Source organism: Apodemus sylvaticus, chromosome 13 (genome assembly GCF_947179515.1).
Source record: "Apodemus sylvaticus chromosome 13, mApoSyl1.1, whole genome shotgun sequence".
In the NCBI taxonomy this organism is placed as follows: Eukaryota; Metazoa; Chordata; class Mammalia; order Rodentia; family Muridae; genus Apodemus; species Apodemus sylvaticus.
Genome location: NC_067484.1, coordinates 74,678,857 through 74,694,322, shown reverse-complemented (window position 1 = coordinate 74,694,322; position 15,466 = coordinate 74,678,857). Strand labels below are relative to the sequence as shown.

Here is a 15,466-nt window from a genome sequence, read left to right as displayed (position 1 = left end):
CAGTAAGCTGATGAAAATGTATTTGAGCAAAGGAGTCACGTTCCAGCCCCAACAAGCAGTCAAACTTCACGTATTCAGCTACATGGTTCTGGCTTTGGCGTCAAGAATACAAGAAAGAGGTCAAAGAATCTCCCGCTAAGAAAACCAATGAAGCCAGGTATGTGTCAGGGAGTCACTGCATGAAGGACCTTAGAAACCACTGAGAAAAGCTGTGGAAGTGAAGCCTCGATTTTGTTGGAGATCTCAAGACGTTGAAGATTCCAGAGTCACATGACACCTGCCACGGAGAGCTTATGACAGAGTGGAGTACGCTCAAGAGATGGAAGTGTGTTCAGACAACAACGCTGAAAGGATTGACCCTCTGAAGAGCACTTTATCATTAGACTCGGAGATACTTAGTTTAGAATTTTTCCCGCCAGTTTTTTGCCTTACTTCCTTCCTTTTTAAATGGTAGTCTATATTCTGTGCCATTGTAGGTTAGAAGTGTGTGTTCTGGTTTTGATTTTGACTGTACACTGTTTACAGTCAGTGCTTGCCTTGAGTGTCAGAAGAGATTTTGAACTTTGGACATTTAAATAATATTGAGACTTTAACAGATTATGGGGATTTTTGAAGTTGAAATAAATGCATTTTTGCATTATAGTATAGCCACAAACCTACCAAGAATGTTTGCCAGAGAGTGGAGTGCAATGTTAGAATTAGAATGGCTACAACAATGTCATATTGTCTTCAGAAAGTGGCACTATTTGAAATGGATGTGTGGCCTTGTTGGAAATAGGTATGGTCTTCTTGAAGGAAGTGTGTCATTGGGGATGGATTTGGGGATTTTAAAAATTCCAGTCCCAGTCTCCCTTCCTGCCGGCGTCAAATCCGGATGTCGAACTCTCAGCTACTTCTCTTGCATCATGTCTGCCTGCATGCCGCCATGCATCCACCATGATGACAACGGACTAATACTAATTCTGTAAGCAAGCTCCAATTAAATGGTGTTCTTTATAGGAGCTACAGTAGCCATGGTGTCTCTTCACAGCAACGAAACACTAAGACTGAAAGCATGCGTTCTGTTGAGGGTGACAACCAGAGTGAACTGAGTTTTCTTTCTCTTAAAACCATTTTAGTATCTCTTTTAATGTCTCATTTTCATACAGAGACAGTGTCATATGTACAGTAAATAAGAATTATAAAAATGCTAAAATCAAATGACCTAAATATTACTCCTGACTGGCTTTTATAAAAAGTATCAGTCCCCTGATTATAAAAAGGAAAAAAAAAAGAACTGTTTTTTTTTCTTTTTCTAATTTAAATAAACCTGAGAAAAAAGAGAAGCTAATTCTTAAGCAGTGGCATAGAATAAGTAAGGCAATCCAATAAAGCCAGTGCTGCTGTTGATGACAGGACTATTACCTCCCATGGCTCCAAGATGCTTCCCCTAAGGACAGCCTCAAGAACTGCAAAACAGACTGGATCATTCACTGTTGTGTGCAACACTGCATTTCAAATCATGTTTGCCTACACTAGATTAGGTTACACTATTACAACAGTAGTCTTATTTTCTCTAAGAGAACTGCTAATAAAAATGATTCATCTTTTTCAAATATTTCTAGTTTCCTACCCAAAATACTATTGCTCTTGCATTCTCCACATTTTTAATATGAATATTTGTTTGTGTGGCTATTCATGCCCTTAAATTAATTTGTTGATATACATGTCAGATACCTAAGAACTGTGCTACACTCCTCTATGTAAAAAGTTTTAGATCTGTAAATTAATAATGAATGGAAAACTCCACAGGGTAAACAAATGTGATATACATTAGTTGTAATATTACATATATTCAATTTTATCAAGTAAAGCACAAATATATGATACATATTTTATTTTTTATTAGATATTTTCTTTATTTACATTTCAAATGCTATCACTTTCTGTCCAAAAACCCTCTATCCCATCCCTCCTACACCAGCACACCAGCACATGCACTCCAGATTCCCTAACCTGGCATTCCCATAGATTGTGGCATCAACCCTTCAGAGGACCAACGGCCTCTCCTCTCACTGATGTCCAACAAGGCTATCCTCTGCCGCATATGTGGCCAGCACCATGGGTCCCTCCATGTGTATTCTTTGGTTGGTGGTCCAGTCCTCAGAAGCTCCAGGTATCTGGCCTGTTGACACTGTTGCTCCCTCCATGAGGATAAAAAATCCCTCAGCTCCTTCAGGCCTTTCTTGAACTCCTCCATGAGGGAGCCCCTGTGCTCAGTCCAATGGTTGGTTGTGAGCACCCACCTCTGTATTTGTCAGGCTCTGGCAGAGTCTCTCAGGAGGCAGCCATATCTGGCTTCCATCAGCAAGCACTTCCCAGCATCCATAACAGCATTCTGGTTTGGTAGCTGTATATGGGATGGATCCCCAGGTGGGGCAGTCCCTGAATGGCCTTTCCTTCAGTCTCTGCTCCACACTTCATCTCTGTATCTCCTCCAATGGGTATTTTGTTCCCCCTTCTAAGAAGGACCAAAGTATTGACACTTTGGTCTTCCTTTTTCTTGGGATTCATGTGGTCTGTGAATTGTATCTTGGGTATTCCGAGAGTCTGGGATAATATCCACTTAGCATTGAGTGCATACCATGTGTATTCTTTTGTGATTGGGTTACCTCACTCAAAATGATATTTTCTAGTTCCATCCATTTGCTAAGAAATTCATCATCAAAAATTCATCATTTTTACTTAGTACTCCATTATATAAATGTGCCACATTTTCTGTATTCATTCCTCTGCTGAGGGACATGTCGGTTCTTTCTAGCTTCTGGCTATTATAAATAAAGCTGCTATGAACACAGTGGAGTATGTGCCCTTGTAATATGTTGGAGCATCTTTTGGGTATATGCCCAGGAGTGGTGTAGCTGGGTCCTCAAGTAGTACTATGTCTAATTTTCTGAGGAACCACCAGACTGATTTCCAGAGTGGTTGTGCCAACTTGCAATCCCACCAGCAATGGAGGAGTGTTCCTCTTTCTCCACATCCTCTCCAGCATCTGCTGTCACCTGAGTCTTTGATCTTAGACATTCTGACTGGTCTGAGATAGACTCTGAGGGTTGTTTTGATTTGCATTTCCCTGATAATGAAGGATGTTGAACATTTCTTTAGGTGCTTCTCAGCCACTCCTTATTCCTCAGTTGCGATTCATGGTTTAGCTCTGCACCCCATTTTTAATAGGGTTATTTGGTTCTCTGGAGTCAAACTTCTTGAGTTCTTTGTATATATTGGATATTAGCCTTCTATCAGATGTAAGATTGTTAAAAATGTTTTCCCGATCTATTGGTTGACATTTTTTCCTACTGACAGTGTCCTTTGCCTTATAGAAGAAGCTTTGCAATTTTATGAGGTCCCATTTGTCAATTCTTGATCTTAGAGCATAAGCTATTGGTTCAGGAAAATTTCCCTGTACCCTTGTGCTCGAGGCTCTTCCCCACTGTCTTTTCTATTAGTTTCAGTATATCTGGTTTTATGTGGAGATCCTTGATCCACTTGGACTTGAGCTTTGTATAAGAGATAAGAATAGATATATTTGCATTCTTCAATATGCTAACCACCAGTTGAACCAGCACCATTTGTTGAAAATGCTGTCCTTTCCACTGAATGGTTTTAGCTCCTTTGTCAAAGATCAAAGGACAATAGGTGTGTGGGTTCATTTCTGGGTCTCCAATTCTATTCCATTGATCTACCTGCCTGTCACTGTATCAATACCACGCAGTTTTTATCACAATTGATCTGTAGCACAGCTTGAGGTGATCGATGGTGATTCCTCCAGAAGTTCTTTTATTGTTGAGAATAGTTTTTACTATCCTGGGTTTTTTGTTATACCAAATGAATTTGCAAATTGCTCTTTCTAATTCTATGAAAAATTGAGCTGGAATTTTGATGGAAATTGCATTGAATCTGTAAATTCCTTTTGGCAAGATGGCCATTTTTAATATACTAATGCTGCCAATCTATGAGCATGGGAGATATTTCCATCTTCTGAGGTCCTCTTTGATTTCTTTCTTCAGAGACTTGAAGTTCTTGTCATACAGATCTTTCACTTGCTTAGTTAAAGTCATATCAAGGTATTTTATATTATTTGTGTGACTATTATGAAGGGTGTTGCTCCCCTAATTTCTTTCTCAGCCTGTTTATCCTTTGAGTAGAGGAAGTCCACTGATTTGTTTGAGTTACTTTTATATCCATCCACTTTGTTGAAGTTGTTGATCAGGTTTAGGAGTTCTCTGATGGATTTTTGCGGGCCACTTAAGTATATGATCATATCATCTACAAATAGTGATATTTTGACTTCCTCCTTTTCAATTTGTATCCCTTTGACCTCCTTTTGTTGTCTAATTGCTCTGACTAGGACTTCAAGTACTATATTGAATATATAGGGAGAGAGAAGGCTTCATTATCTAGTCCCTGATTTTAGTGGGATTGCTTCAAGTTTCTCTACAATTATTATCTTAGCTACTGGTTTGCTGTATATTGCTTTTACTATGTTTAGTTATGGACCTTGACCTTTCCATGACTTTTATAATGAAGGGGTGATAGATTTAATCAAATGCCTTCTTAGTATCTAATGAAATGATCATGGGGATTTTTCTTTGAGTTCATTTATATAGTTGATTATGTTAATGGATTTCCATATATTGAACCATCCCTAAATCCGTGGGATGAAGCCTACTTGATCATGATGGATGATCATTTTGATGTGTTCTTGGATTCAGCTTGTAAGAATTTTTTTTTGAGTATTTGTGCATTGATATTAGGGAAGTTGGTCTGAAGTACTCTTTATTGGGTCTTTGTGTGGTTTAAGTATCAGAGTCATTGTGGTATTCATAGAACAAGTTAGGGCGTGTTCCTTCTCTTTCTATTTTGTGGAATAATTTGAAGAGTATTGGTATTAGGTCTTCTTTGAAGTTCTGATAGAACACTGCACTAAATCCATCTAGACCTGGGCTTTTTTGGTTTGGAGACTATTAATGACTGCTTCTATTTCTTTAGGGGTTATGGGACTGTTTAGATTGTTTATCTGATACCCATTTGCATTCACATCTTACCATCAATAGAGTCAGGCATCTCAGAATCTCTTTCTGGGTCTCTTTCTCTGTTTCTCTGTCTGTCTCTGTATCTCTCTGTGTCTCTCTGTGTCTCTGTCTCTTTCTGTCAGTCTCTCTCTCTCTCTCTCTCTCACTCACTCACTCAGGGTCAACACTGTGTGGCTCATAACTCACAGAAGTTCTGTGCCTTATCTTGCTTAACCATTGGAATTATGGGCAAGTGTCTCCATACCTTGTTCCCATGCTTTGTTTGTCTTTTCTTAGTGTGAAGCTGTTCAGTGGGGTTGCTATCTCAAATGTTTTTGCCTCTTTTCCTACTTCAGTTTGTTTCTTGAGATATGAGGGGTTAAAAAATGTGTCTGCTTCTTCATTTTTTAAATATCTTTCTTCAGAAAGGATTTTTCCTGACTTTATATGAATAACTCTTCTTAATTAGTTGTGTGACCCAACTGTGAAGTCACATGCATAAACAAAAGGACATAGAGTGAAATGCACCCAAGGAAAGGGAGCAAGGGATAAAGAGATCCTGTATAGTGAACTTAACAATTCCTCAAGTCATGGACAGGAGGGGGCTTAATGTAGTTGTTCAAACGTATGGAAAACCGTGACACAACTGGAGTTATGGACTGAGCCATGCTTAGATAGGACTCTGGAATGTCCCTGACACTGCTGGAGGCATTAGAGAACAAACTCTAATTATTTTTAGGCATTTAGAGAAAAATAAACATAACTTAAACAGCAACCCACCAAGCAGATAGTAAGAATCTACTGCAACATTGACCTCACCTTTCTGTGGCCAGCCTAACAGTCCTCCATTCTGACCACCAATGAAGTCCACACTTCCTCCCTGTTTCTTCTAATGGGCTGTGCATAGATTCCTGACTCTCAACCAGGACAGCAGTTTTCAGGTATGTGTTCTAGTGCACTAAGCTCACAAATTTTGTAAAACAATACTTGAAATTTAATCATATTTATCCAAAATTAAATTCATGCTCAATTTGAAAGAGCTAGCTTATAATCCATATAAAATTTAACCATATCTGGAGAATAAGCTGGCCCAAGAATGTAATAGTAGGTTAGAAACAAAGTAACAGGGATGCAGCTACAACTGGAGAAGAGGGAGGGATGTCAATACCAAAGGATAATGGGGGGTGGGAGATAATTAACCCTCAAGGAGTCATTTTATATTTATGTAAGGTTATATATACATACACATACATATAATATATATTTGAAAGGACGTTAAACCACTTGGGGTAATGATGCTCCTCACAATACTACATTAACAAAAATCCTTTTACTAAGCATGACAAAGCTTTTTTATAATGGTTGATCAGAGTAATCCAAATAACTCCAAAAAATACAGATAATAAATGGAACATTTGGTTATGTCTCAAGAGTTGAGGTTCTGTATCAATGTACAAAGACACCATATTCTTAGGATCCAGGACTCAAATGACCTGTCCTGGATCTAATGTAAGAGCATTGTCCAATTCCCATGGTTCCAGAAATTATTCTGTAAAGTGCCAAGGGAGAGAAGCAATGAAACAGTCTTAGGCAGCTGCTGTACCTATAAGCCATGCATTATTGCCAGTTACCAGCATGGCAAGTGATGGATAAGAGAGCAAGAAGTGCAACCAGTCACCACTTTGGTAAGAAACTAAAAGTTCCTTCCTACCTACTAAATCTTATCTTTAGACTCACAGCTAAGTGTAACTACCACCCCTCATCAAATATGACTCTCCTTACAACAAATAGAGTTCATGAAAAACTACAACTGGATGCAATAGTGATCAATAAATTGTAGGGAGCCCAGCCAGAGCTGTTGCATTGCATAATGTTCATTGTACTTTCAAATTCTCAAAGATACTGATTTTGTCTCTATGTTCACCCTTGTATGTCCAGATTCCAAAAGTTATTGTTACTTACTGGCTGTTTGTTAAAGATTTGATAAATAAATTAAATATAAATGAGAAGAACAGGGAAGGGTAAGAAGGGGAGGGGAATAATTTGGAGAGAGAATGAGAGATGAGAAATTACACTAAAGGGGCTTGAAAAACATATTGTATGCTCTAACCTAAAATGTGGTATAAATGGGAATTATACCACATGGAGTCATAATAATCTTCCACAAAATATTTAACAAAAATTCCAGTTCTGTGCACACCAAACCTCCCTTCAAGTTGTTGATTGTGTGGGGGAGTCTAAAATCCTAACAAACAACTTCAGGTTATTGCTGTCACTCTTGGTCACTTCCCAGAGCTTGAAGGTAAGACCATGTTTATGAAAACACCACACACTTAGAAGTCAGGAATTGGAGAAATTGAGCTGGAACTTACCTGGAAGTCTCCTTTGTGAGGACTAGCTCTCACAGATCATGGAGGCACTACACAAGCTGTCAAGAGAGAAGCAATCATTCCCTAGCCTAACCCATCTGCAACTCAACAATAAGAGGCTTGCGAGATATCCCCCAATGGTGCAATGTTGGCAGTTTTATCTTAGCAGTAACTGACAGCAGTTTGATTAAATGGAAGGTCCACACAATGGAAAGGAATTCATGACAATACTTGAAACCTAGAAAACCACCCATGACTGGAAAGATCATCAATCCTAGAGGAGAACCTAGTGTTGCCATTTTCCTAAACCAATAGAATTTCTACCCATATTCTAAATGGGTACTCATAAATTCCTATAGTTCCCATTTCTCATGAGAGAATCTTGGTTTTGTAATGGACAGTGACGATTACAAGGGTCCATGGTGGTCAGAATGCAAAGAACAACTGACTAGGGGCAGCTAACCACAACTGAGAAATCTATAATACAATTCCTACAAATAGGACACAAAGAATAGTCTGTGAGTCTGGGGCCAGTCTAGTCTACACAACGAGTTCCGGGACAGCCAAGAATACATGAAGAGACTTTGTCTTAAGCAATAAATAAAATTGATTAATTAATGACAATTAATAAAAGAAAATAAATCTAAAATATCATATGACATATTAAAAGCATGCACACATTTATTTGCTTGATTATCCTGAAAGAAAAAAATCAGAAAACTGATTAGGTTTAGATTCTAATTCTAAACTCTACCAGTTTGGATAAATTATGTAAAATTCTAAGCTTTTGTTTCACTTTCCATATCAATTGAAATAAACACTCACATTTTAATAAATTAAATTAAAGAAAGAAAATGAAAATGCCACAAAATTGTAACTAGAGATAAATGAAATTATTAGTTAAATCCAAGTGTTTATCATGATGATGGAAATCCATTGCTCAACCTTTCATTTCCATTTAGAAAATAAAGTCTCAAGTTTGAAAATGAGCTTATTTTCATATCACACATTCTGGTGGATATCTGGATGTTTGTTTTCTCTTTGATGAAATGTGTCTCCAATGCAGAAACTGCCTGTGAAGTTATACTGAGAATGTGTGACACGTGTTTATGAGATATGCTCACCTCCCTACACCCCACAAATCACTGGCTGCGCCTTGCACTTTTAGTTCTTTTCTCTAACATTTGCTTGTTTTCATCATCCTAAAGTAACTCTCACCTTACTGTTTATCTCTGGTCTGGTCACTTGTTTTCTTTTGGGTGTTTGTCTCAAGCATGCTGCAAATGTGGTTATCTTTATCAATAACTATTATATTCACTGGCTTCAAGATACTTTTGTTTTGTTCTTACTTTCAATGCATAGCTCCTAGGGACAAAAGTGTTGAGAAAGACTGGGTTTCTTATTTTCTTCCAGCATTCTCAAGCTATTGCTACTCTTCCATGATAAGTATGTATTTGCCACAACTCTCTATAAATGTTATTTTCTCAGCATAGCTATCCTCAGTGCACAGAGATGCAATTATTCAACTCTAAATTAAGAACACTTCTGGCATTATATACTCACTGGAAACTAAAGAAAGACTTCCACAATCCCAAAACATCACTGTGAGCTGCCCAGCAATGAAAAGTAGTATCCCCTAATTTTGAGGTTGTTGTTACTCTTTCTCTCAGTGTCATAACTGAAGGCTTTACTGTGTTCTGTCTTAAGGATATGACAGCTTGTAGACTGATGTAAAACTTTATCCTTCAAGCCTCTGAACCTTGTTTCATTCATAAACCTATTTTACGCAGTTGATTAAGGTTTCTCACAGAAGGAAATTCTCTTCTTTATCTTCCCATTGTGAAGAAAGATGATATGATTAGGAGGAAGAAAACGATCACAGAGGCTCAAGGACCTGATGCTGTCTTAGATTCAGAAAGACAAAGAATCGTCTGGATGCAGGATTGGGCAAACTTAGTGTTCTCTCGAGCCCAGGTCCTGCGCTCAAACTTTAACATTGCACATAGAAAAGGAGTTTCACTAAAATTTGGAAAGATTGTTCAGCAGCGTGAAATAGTCTTTCCTAACAACTGACTCTCATCTTCCTTTCCTTATTTTCTCCTCACTCTCTTTCTTCCTGCTTTGGCTAAGAGTCCTGTCCAGGGCCTGAAACTATCCATTTACACTCAAAGAATTACTCTTCTGATCCTCCCTGTGACTACTTGCCAATAAATTGCTGGGTTATTTTATTTTATTTTATTTTATTTTATTTTATTTTATTTTATTTTATTATCTGAGATGCATCCTACCATTCTTAATATAGGGAAAACAAAAAGCAAAACAATGCATTCACTCATGCCAGATCAGTCCTTGACAGATCAGCAGTGAAATGTTAAATCAGAAAACATCAAGTTGTACCTTTTATCTATAACTGACTGCATGAAATAGTGAAAATTCCTGGATATCTAAAAGCTTCGGCTGATTCCTAGATCAATAGACATCACACCACATGAGAGCTAACTTCATGATTGTGATACAGATTAAATGTAACATTATATTTAATAAATTGCAACAAAACAAGTATTCCTGGAGAAAATACTAACACTTACAAAGAGCTCTTTCATTTTAACCCAAGCAGGGAAAAACAGCTTAATGCCCTTAGCATCATTGCTCCACTCTTTCATTCCGCTATTTTCTTTTAGTTGAAAGGCCTTGAGGCTCACCAAAATACATTAACCATGTAAGCACCTACTCTGTTAAACAGACATCTTGAATTAGAAAAATTCTTCTGTTTCAACCTATTTCAAGGGTGACTGAGAAAAGAAGAGTTGCCTTGTGAAATACTCATCACTGATCCCTCATTACTACACATCAGGTTCAGCCTATCTTAGTCTGCACCTTTACTGGCTTATCTTTGTTACTCCAGGAAGCTTCATGTGACTTTTTTGAACTATAGTTTTGGTGTTGGAATCTTTGCTCTTTGTTTTTAGATAGATAGATGATAGATAGATAGATAGATAGATAGATAGATAGATAGATAGATAAACAGATAGTTAGATGATAGATAGATAGATAGATAGATAGATGATAGATAGATAGATAGACAGATTGATAGTTAGATGATAGATAGATAGATAGATAGATAGATAGATAGATAGATGATAGATAGATAGATAGACAGATAGATAGTTAGATGATAGATAGATAGATGATAGATAGATAGATAGATAGATAGATAGATAGATGATAGATAGATAGATAGATAGATAGATAGATAGATAGATAGATAGATAGATAGATGCATGAATGGATGCAGGCATGGATGGATGGATGGATGGACAGTCAGGTAGATAGACATACAGATAGATGATTGATAGATAATAAGTATTTATGTATGTATGTGTATTTTTTCAGATATAAAATACAAAAAGTTTTTTAAGCATCCATGTAGTATATACTACACAGTCTTAGTTTTATTATTTTTTTGCTAGCTACCAAAGCTTTGTGAAGTCAACTTCTGTCAATAGATTTATCTCTTTAATATTCTCATTCCTCAAATGCCTTCCTTTCAGCAGCACAAAGTTGAAAGAAGAAAATAAAGTGTAAATTGAAATTGCATTGTAGAGAAAAACCCCCGCTCTGCAATGTCCGGAATGGTCATTTCTATCAAAAACACCACAGTAAGAAGCCCAATTTCTACATCAGCACTTCATTATCAGAGACTTCATTTTTGGAGACTTAGTGCAGAAGGACCTTTAAGAAGGTGGTAATTGTGTTTTCATGCCTTTTACTCTCTCTGTGACTGTCACTCATATTTGTCCTTATCTGAAAAGGAAGCCTGTGAAATCAGAATGCGACTGTTTCCTTTGTTTGTTCATAGTGGTGGCTTCAGTGACCTCTGGAGTTTGTGATGCTGTGATTTACTTTAGTGCTAACTGGGAAGGAGCAGCCACCTCTCCAGGGGGTGATGGATGTTCCTGATCCTGCTTCAAGGAGAGGTTTGTGTCTTTAAGCTAAGGTTTTCCTTTGAATCTAGAAAATCGGTGCCTAGAAAGCATGGGAAAGCCAATGTGACCACGATGTGGAATCATTCTGTGGAGTCATTCTACAAGGCATGGACTGAAATTGTTTCCTAATGTTCTCATATTCCTAGCTTTCTTAGAGTCACTTAAACCTCCCCTGACTAACCCAGTCAGAGTCCTTTTTTTCTCCAGGAATTCTCAGTGTATGAACAGGAGATGCAGTAGTCACTGATGGCACAGGTACTGCCTCCTAGTAATGTAGTGATGTAGGGGTGAGAGTCTCCCCTCATCATACTTCCTAGAAGCCCTAAGGAAAGTGTATTAGTTATCTTTCTGTTCCTGTGATAAATACCAAAAACAATTTGTGGGAGAAACATCTTATTTGGCTTACAGGGAGAACTGATGCAGAGATTATGGATGACTTCTTACTGACTTGCTCCCTGTGGCTTTCTCCTACTTCTTTCTCATAGAGGTCCAAGACCACTTTCCCAGGGCTGACACTGCCCATAGTGGGTTGGGTCCTCCCAAGTCGTTCATTTATCAAGAAAATCCCTCACAGACTTGCCTAGAGGTCAATCTAGTATAGACACATTCTCAACTGAGGTTCCCTCTTCCCTGATGACCCTGTATTGTGTCAAGTGAACAAAAACTTGACCATGACATCAATCAAAGGATTTCCACTAATCAGATGGGTATCAGGAGATTCATACATATGTCTTTCTTCTTTCTTTTGCAAAACAGGTGAGGATAGAGTCATAATAAGTCATAGAGATAAGCATTCCCTCGTACAGAAATAAAATCCTGTCATAGTACACAATTTAGCAGAAGTAAAATTGAGAAGCAGCAACACATTAGTTTACACAGAAGACAAACAAGAATAGAATGTACATTTATTTGAATAAGAAAGGTCTCCATAAGCTCATATATTTGAATGCTCCCAATTAGTGATATTGTTTGAGAAGTTTGTTTGCTGGAGGAAGTGTTTCACTGAGTGTGGGTTTTGAGGTTTCAAAAGCCCAAACCATACCATTCTCATTCCCAAAGGACACTCCATTCTATCACAAGAACACTTGTTCAACTATGTTCATAGCTGCTTTATTCATAATAGCCAGAACTGGAACCTAGATGTCCCTCAACCAAAAAATAGATTTAAAAAAAATACACAATAGAGCATTTCTTGACTGTAATAATAATAATAATAATAATAATAATAATAATAATAATAACTGACATCGTAAAATTTGCTGGCAAGTGGATGGAACTTAAAAAAAAAATCATACTGAGTGAGGTAACCCAGACCCAGAAATATAAGCTTGGTATAGACTCACTTATAAGTGGATAATAGCTATAAGGGGTAATCATGCTACAATCCACAGACCTAGAGAGGCCAAGTAACAAGAAAGATGGGGTGGGGCAGATTTTTCTTAATATCTGAATATATTCTTAATATATCAAGAATATATTTGGAAGGTAGCCTGGGGATGGGTAGGGATGGGAACAAGAGGGATTATGTGGGGGCAATGGAAGGAGAGAATAATGGAAAAGATGTCTGGAATTGGAGGGCATTTGGGGAGTGAGGTAGAAACCTAGTGCAGTGGGAACTCCAAGAAATCTATGAGTATGACACTAGTAAAGTCACATAGTAATGGGTGACACAGAGTTTGAACTGGCCATCCTTTGTAACCAGGCAAGGCCTTAAGTGGAAGGATTGGGACACCAACCCAGATGCCAAATCTCTGACCTACAGTTTGCTTTGCCTACAGGATATACTAGGACTAGAGACTTGCATAGTTGTCATTAGAGAGGTTTCATCCAGCAGCTGATGGAACCAGATATAGAGTCCCAAAATCAAGTAATAGGTGGAATCTGGGGAGACCTGTGGAGGAAGAGAAGGGAGCCTTGGAAGAGGTAGAAGGATCAAGGATACCAAAGGAACATGGCCCAAAGAATTCATTAACCTGGACTCAAGCGGGCTCACAAAGATGAAGGAGCCTGCACTGGTCTCACCTAGGTTCTCCGCATATGTTGTGGTTTGTGTAGTTTGGTGTTCTTGTGGGATTCCTAAGAGTGCGAGCAGGAGAAGTCTCTAACTCTTAAGCTTGCCTCTGGGACCCTTTTACTCCTACTGGGTTGCTTCCTTCAACCTTGGTGTGAGAATATCTGTCTGGTCTTATTGTAACTTGTTGCTGTATTTGGTTGATGTCCTGGGAAGGCCTGCTATTACCTGACAGGAAATGAAAGCAGGGTGAATCTGAGGAAAAGAGAAGTTGTGGGAAGAGACTGAGGAAGAGGAGGGAGGAGAAATTGCAATCTGGATATAATACAATAATAATAATAATAATAATAATAATAATTGCCTTGGTTATGGTGTCTCCTCATAACAATTGAACAATAACTAAGACAGCTTTCTAAAGCAATAGTTAGTTTGTACCTTAAGAGGCTTAGACTCTGAAGTACAATATGGAATATAAAAAAGCTACCACAAAAAAAGCCTTGCACTAAATCACTCTATTTCATGTTAAGCAAAGCTTCAGAAACATTGGCTTTATATGAGCTCTTTCCATTTTAAGAAAACTCTATATTTTTAAACATGAAAATTCAGATTCATAAGCCATACGTTAGAAAAAACCCTCTGTTTGCTTCACTCCCTAATCCTACCTTAGCAAAAGGACTTAGTGAGTTACAGTAGTAGTTGGTTTAAAACCTAATCACTAAAGGGAATAACAGAAACTATTAAAAGACAGTTTACATTTAAAGAGGGTATAAATAAAGATGAATTTATTCATTTTTATCCCAAATTATAACTAAGTAACCAAATTTAGAGGATTATATTTACAAAAATTTAATTTGCATGCAAGTTCCTTTCTTCAAACTAAGGCACAAAAATGGAATCCTGTAGTAGCTTTCCTTGTCCCTGAACAGATATTTGGGTTACAGTTTCCAGGTAGCCATCTCAGAGAGGACACCATTACAGCCTTCCCATCAGGTGGCATCTAAGAAGTGGTATCTGACTCAATGAGAACATACTGTAATGAACTGTGGTGAATTTATATATTTATGAGATACATAAAATCAGGAGGACAAGCCTCTGTTTTCTTTAGTCACTATTCCTACCTCAGTGAAAGGTTTTATTAGTAAGTTGCAGTAGTAGCTGGCTTAAAAAAATAATCACTGACAAAAATGACAGAAACTATTAAAAGCCAGTTCACATTTAAAGATGGTATAAATAAAGATAAAGCATCCCAAATTACAAGTCAGCAACTCAATTTAGAGAATTAGATTTTCAAAATGTTGATTTGCATGCATAAATAAATTTTATACATATATATGTACAAATATATTTACATATGTATATATATAATCTTCTCAAGTTTGTTTGAAGAATACATGAAATTATTTGACTATCATGGCAGAGCATGCATAGTTTAGAAAATGCTAACTGCATATGAGAACCCTTTCTCCTTCAGTACAAGAAGAGGGGATGTTTATCTATCACTGCATGAAAAATGGCTTAAAGACATAATGACATAAATATGTTTGCCATGGATTCTGTAAGTCAGAAAACAAATCCTGCTCAGCTGTGAGACCATTTACTGTTCCAAATGGACTGGCTGAGATGTCTTATATAATGAAAGGGAGAAGGTGGCTACTGGTGAAACTTGCAAGACGCCCTTGCTTGCCTACATGCATGCTCCTTGGTAAGGACAGTTCGAGCTTGGTGCGCATAACACATGGGTTTCATATGAAGTCTGGAACTCAAATGTGAGCATTTCAAGTGGAAGATGCAGACGCTCCAGAATTCTGAAAATCAAACTCAAAAGTTCCACAGGTTCATTTCTTTAATACACTATTGTCTAAAGCAAATCTAACACCCCAGATTCAACAGACAAAGATACAGAGAAGGATAAGGCTGCTGTGAAGTAGCATATAAGACAGTTTTTGTAGAGGAAGAAAATACGCTATGAGGAAAATATGTGGATTTCTTAGGAGAAAATTTAGGTCGTTAACTGAAACTTAGAACCAGTCATATTTGATACTAGACAAG

The 15,466-nt window shown here is 37.6% G+C and overlaps 1 protein-coding gene across 1 annotated transcript in view; it reads right to left on the bottom strand.

The window, feature by feature from the left end:
- The window catches only part of Rit2 (Ras like without CAAX 2), a 331,595-nt gene that overhangs the window by 159,682 nt on the left and 156,447 nt on the right, over positions 1 to 15,466 (bottom strand). The window lies entirely within an intron of this gene.